Genomic DNA, 6053 nt, shown 5'->3' with positions numbered 1-6053 from the left:
TTTGCACAATCAATGGTTTATAGGTGTCTAGTAAAATTGTTCAATTACATACCATAGAATTCCATCAGTGATTCATCACCATCTGGAACATAAACCTACTTCCTACCATGGTTTGTGTTTCTTTGACTAAAGACAAGCATAAAAATTGTTTTAATGTTCTGTAGAAGAGAAAGATTTCATATCCTCAAAGCAATTTGCAACTGGATGAACACATGAGAGGCAATGCAAGGCCAAAATTGACTCCTATTTCTTCTGAATATAACAAAAGATGCATTTTTTTTTATTCTTTTATTGAATCACCATGGGAAAGTTACAACGCTTTCAGGTTTAAGTCTCAGTTATACAATGCTCAAACACCCATCCATTCACCAGTGCACATATTCCACCACCAAGAATCACAGTATACCTCCCCTCTTCCCCCCAACTCCCCAGCCCCCCCACCCCGCATGTGTAACTGGTAAATTTCACTTTACTTTCACTTTACTTTGATTACATTCAATATTTCAACAAAAAATTCACTATTATTGATTTGGAGTTTCTCCCCCCTAAAGTCGATCTGCTGAAAAGAAAGCATTTGGTAATTTGTTTTCCATTGCTGACAATGAAGAGATATGAGGTCAGGAGACCGCACTAGCAGCAGCACAGTTGTGTAAAAATAAAAAGACAAAGAAACGGAATCGCGGGCGGCGACGAGGCAGGTGAAGGAATGGAACGGAGCCAAGATGGTTGGTCTCACTGCAGTTTATTCCGATCTTCTTTCTCCATTCTCCTCTGATTCTCCTCCTGCTTCTTCTCCCCCATCCTACTTCATTCTCTCTCTCGATCTGTGGATCTGGCCCCCGTGGATCTGGCCCCCATGGATCTGGCCCCCAACCCACTCTTACAGCCTAGTTAAATCTCCACAGCATGAGGGGGTTGGGGCATACACATAGGTGTGGTCAGCAATAGGGTAAGGTTCTTTTCCCTCAGGGGATGCTTCTCCTAGGACTTAATTCTCTTTCAGCAGGAGGATCCACTCAAGGGCAGAGTCCCATGAATGTGTTTCTCTTCTCCTCAGCCAGCAAACATATAAGAATTCATAATATTAATCATTTTGTATGGACACAATAAGAGATGCATTAAAGCTTATAGAATTGCTCTCCTGGAGCCATCTCAATCTCAGACTACAGTGCTCAGGCCAGAACAGTCTTTCCTATTCCCTAGCAGGGTCCCAGTCTCATAATTACTATTGGGTCATGACAGCATTTGTCTATGACCAAGCTCTTAACTTATAGTTAAGAATTAGGCACTTTGGCCAGGCCCATCTCGATGCCAGGGTAGCACATAACTCACCACTTGCCCTGGATCCTTCCCGTCCCACGTCGGGGACCCTACTTTGGGGTGCTAGGAACTGAGGGCAACTGAGGCTTAAGTGGAGAAAGCAGATGCCCGGGAGGGGATAATATTCAAGGCCAATTAAGTCCCAAGTTACAAAAACATAATATTGTTTTTTTGTGCCTATACAAAAAAGACATAGCTTTAAAGTAAATTATTCAAAAGGCATAAAGAGGAGAGAAAGGCAATGTTATAATATTCAGTGTCCTAGGAAGTTCTGACCTTACCAATTAACAGAGTTTGATTAGAGAAAGAGCAGATAAACTGGTAGAAGTGGTTACAGATTAACAAAGGAATGGGAGTGACTCAGGAGCACTTTGATGGGTGTGACTCATAAACCTAAACTCCTTGTAGCAAGGGGAGCAGGACAAACCAATGATATCCAACACACAGTTTTGGATTTCTGTACTTTAGTATTTTAGTAACTAAGTCCAGAGAAATATCTGCTAGAAATCACAACATTGTAAACTTGTACCTCTCAGCTACTTTATATTCCACATATGAGTGCAATCTTTCTATATCTGTCTCTTTCTTTCTGACTCATTTCACTCAGCATGATACTTTCCATGTTGATCCACTTATATGCAAATTTCATGACTTCATGTTTTCTGACAGCTACATAGTATTCCATTGTGTAGATATACCAGAGTTTCTTTAGCCAATCATCTGTTTTCGGGCACTCTGTTTTTTTCCATATTGTGGCTATTGTAAACAGAGTGGCAATGAACATGGAAATGCAGATGTCATATCTACTATACCTTTTTGCCTCTCCGGGATATATTCCCAGGAGTGGTATTGCTGCACCTCAAAAGAAACAGTGACCAAAATACAAAGACAATCTACAGAATGGGAAAGGATATTTATGCAGTACCCATCCGATAAAGGGTTGATAACAAGGATATACAATGCACTGGTTGAACTCCACAAGAAGAAAACTGCCAACCCAATCAAAAAATGGGGTGATGAAATGAAAAGATGCATTTTTAATCTTCCAGAAGAAATTCAGAATTATAATCATCAGTCTTCACAAATACCTTCACAAATAGTTTCCCATTTGTGGTGGACTTTGATCACTTATTCTAGCATGAAGAAATTGCCTTATAGGGGCTTGAGTGATAGCACAGCAGGTAGGGCTTTTGCCTTGCATGTGGCCGACCAGGGTTCGAGTCCCAGCATCCCATATGGTCCCCTGAGCACTGCCAGGGGTAATTCCTGAGTACAGAGTCAGGAGTGACCCCTGAGCATAGCTGGGTGTGACGCAAAAAGAAAAAAAAGAAATTGCCTTATATATTTCATGCTTTAGGGAGGACCTTAAGTTTCAAGTCTGATCTGTTATTTGCCTGTGATTTCTCTTCAGATACCTTTACTTATATGCAAAATGACTTGCTGCCTTAATCATCTACTTTTGTAATCCAAAGTTTGCTTCAGAGTCCTTAAATATTTATATCATTTTTATGCCTATTACTGGGGCATACAATTGGTACAATTTCATCAAAATATGCATAAAGGTTGAGGTCTGAGATGTAGTACAGTGAATAAGCACTTGCATTTCACTCAGCCTTCTTATGTTGGTCTCAGTACCACATAATGGGCCCCAGAACCTTTCCAGGTGTCATCCCTTAGCACAGACCCAGGAGAAAGCCCTAAGCACCACCAGGTGTGGCCCCCAAACAACAACAACAAAACTATGCATGAAGGTTTTTTAATTTATTTTTTTTCTGTTTTTTACAAAAGTTAAAAAATGAATTATTGTGAGTAAAATAGCAAGTTTTTAATAAATTAGGCCAAAAATAATTAAAGGAAACATCTGGCTTTGAAAAATAAAGATCTGAAATTCAAACCTCATTAAGTAGGGTCGGGGAGGGCTTTGGTTTTTTGGAGATATATGGCATCAGACTGCAGTACCTTTCTTAACTTTATAGTTGACAATAAAGTTCTAAGAAGCAGAAAAAGATGGGGACAATTGAAAAACCAAATAGACCTTTCTTCTTATTAATTCTAAGCAGGAAATACCTGGTGTCTTTTATAAAAAGAATAATCAAAGGCCATTTATAAATTAGTTTCCATAAATCTGTAATAACAATAGTGTCATGGACACCTGAAACTCAACTATGAGTAATCATGTAAATTTTAATGTAACTGGGGCTGGAGCAATAGTGCAGCAGATGGAGTATTTGCCTTGCAAGTGGTCAACCCACGTTAGATCCTGGCATCCCAACTGGTCCCCTGACTACTGCCAGAATTTCTAAGTGCAGAGCCAGCAGCAATCCCAGAGCATCATTGGATATGGCCACAAAACAAAACCAACAAAAAGAAATTTAATATAAAAACATTATAATTGAATTAAAAAATGTCAAAAGACATACTTTCCAAAGCAAAAAAAATAGAAAATTTTAGATTATTGAAAGATCAATTTTATGTACATAGAGACACATATAAAATATGTATATCTTTCATGAGAGATATAAAACAAATTTGTTTGAAAATTGAGATTAGTCACGTGGTTTTTATCTATTTTTCTCTATCTACATTTATCTATATTTTTATCTATATTTTCATAGCAGATATGCTGTTTTACTAAATGTCAACAAATTTAGTAAATTTTATATTTGCATAAAATATAAATTTTATATAAGTAAATTATATATTTATATATTAGTATAGAGATATAAATATAACATATAAATATAAGTATACAATGCTTTATAAATTTTATATTTATGTGTAGTAATGTTATATTTTATATTACTTATATTGAATGAATTAAGTGTAAGAAGATGCATTTGCACTAATTTGCGTCTTGGATCTGATGCTATTGAAGTCCTTTGGAAACTCTTGGACACACTTGTTAAATACAATCAAAGTTTCCACCCAAGTACAGGAAATTATAAAGCACTAATTTGACATTATCTAACTTATTCAAACATCAATTTGCATTATAATAACCATAGGAAGATAAATCCTAAAAGTAATTTTTTGTTTTAAAATGACAATATAATGCTGTATATCCCCCAGGTTTTTCACCCAATTAACCATGATTATGGAAAATTAAGGAATACTACAAAAACTCAGTCAGGTATAACAGTTTCTACTTATAACAAGAGTTTTGGGAAATAGAACTAACCGAAATAGTAATTGTTATTCATGGCTTTCAATTGAAATGACCTGGGAATTTTTATTTTAAATCTTGATAAAAAGAACCACCCGAAGATTCTGATTTAATTCATGTGAAGAAGACCAACATCATATTTTCAAAGATAGTCCAAATCTGCTGCTATGGTTCACAATATCTGTCACAGATAATTAGCCTCAAATCTAGACTTCGGACATTGAATGTACATGATATACTTGAATACTTATTAGTCATATTCTGGTAGTTAATTTAAAAAGATGCTCAATGATTGTAACAAAAAGTGCAAAAAATGCAGAGGTATGGGTCAATAAAAATAATGATTAGTCTGTGAATATTCATTCAGTTTTCAAACATTTTTGCCACAAAGTCATTGTAAAAATACCAGTATATATGAATGAAAAAAATACTGATTGAAGACTATCAGGGATCATTTCTGTCGTTTGTTCATTATTAGAAAAGTTTCTCTGATCCTGTAGAGCACATGAAACTCCAAGGAGCCAGAACACCCTCTTCTGAGTGTGAAGCTGGTTCTAGGTTGTTGCCTCTTACCATGAAACTTCTTCTCTTCCTTAGCAACTTCTCTTTTCTTTTTTCTTTTCTCTAGCAACTGCTTCTCTTTCTTTGGAAGAGGGAGAGGATGCAGTCTGAGTCCTTCTGGTCAAAAAAAAAAAGAGGAAAATAAAAAGAGAAAAAAAAAGAGTATTTATTGAAACATCAAGTTGTAAACATCAGGAAAGTAAACCTTATTATTCTTGACTCTACAGAGAAAATGTTATAGTTAAATGATACTGACCTAAAGCAAGAAGTAAGTACCAGGGTTTGAACCAAGATTCATCTAGTTTCAAAATTACTTTAGAGCACTCATTTATTACATTCCAATAATAAAGTTGTTTCATTCCTTTGTAAGATAAATTATCTAGTTAAATACCAGAGTTATCCTTTGTTTAACTGCAGAATGGGAGTGGGGGAAGGGAGGGTGGGGACAGGGGAATAAGAATCTGCCAGTCCTGTGTTGGAACATTATATAACTGAAATCCAATCATGAATAACTTTGTAACTGTGTATCTCATAGTAATGCAGTTAAAAAAAAAATCAAAGGATGAAAAACTAAAGAAAAAAATTGGAAAAAAGAAACTACCAGTCCTTTACTGGAAACCTTTCTTTTAAGTCTTTTAGTCTAAACCTTTCTTTCTGATAATTTCTCTTAAAATAGATCCATTTTTCTCTTAAACTAGATACTTAAACTAGATACTAGTATACTAGATACTCTCTTAAACTAGATTTTTTTACAGGATAAGAATCCCATGTTCACAAGCATTGCACTTAAAAGAGATTAATGGTAATTTTTATGTTGTGTTTTTGTAATAAGAATAAGTAAGTAACTTTAAATATAAAAATCTATCAACTTTATCATGACACAAATATCTTTCTCCCATCAAATTCCAATATGGAATCTCAACTAAAAGTGGCCCTCCTCTGTAAGATGCTCCCATCTCACATTCTTTCATTTTCTTAAAAAAATCACACATTTTTCTTTTCTAGTCCT

At 35.5% G+C, this 6053-nt stretch overlaps 1 pseudogene; it reads left to right on the top strand.

Annotated features, from left to right (window-relative positions):
• The first annotated feature begins 4915 nt into the window (after positions 1-4915).
• LOC129404484 (small nucleolar RNA U3) lies at positions 4916-5157 on the top strand (annotated as a pseudogene).
• The last annotated feature ends 896 nt before the right edge of the window (positions 5158-6053 follow it).

Source organism: Sorex araneus, chromosome 4 (assembly GCF_027595985.1).
Source record: "Sorex araneus isolate mSorAra2 chromosome 4, mSorAra2.pri, whole genome shotgun sequence".
NCBI classification, from domain to species: domain Eukaryota; kingdom Metazoa; phylum Chordata; class Mammalia; order Eulipotyphla; family Soricidae; genus Sorex; species Sorex araneus.
Note: the sequence above shows the minus strand (reverse complement) of the source record. Positions and strands in the feature narration are given on the sequence as shown.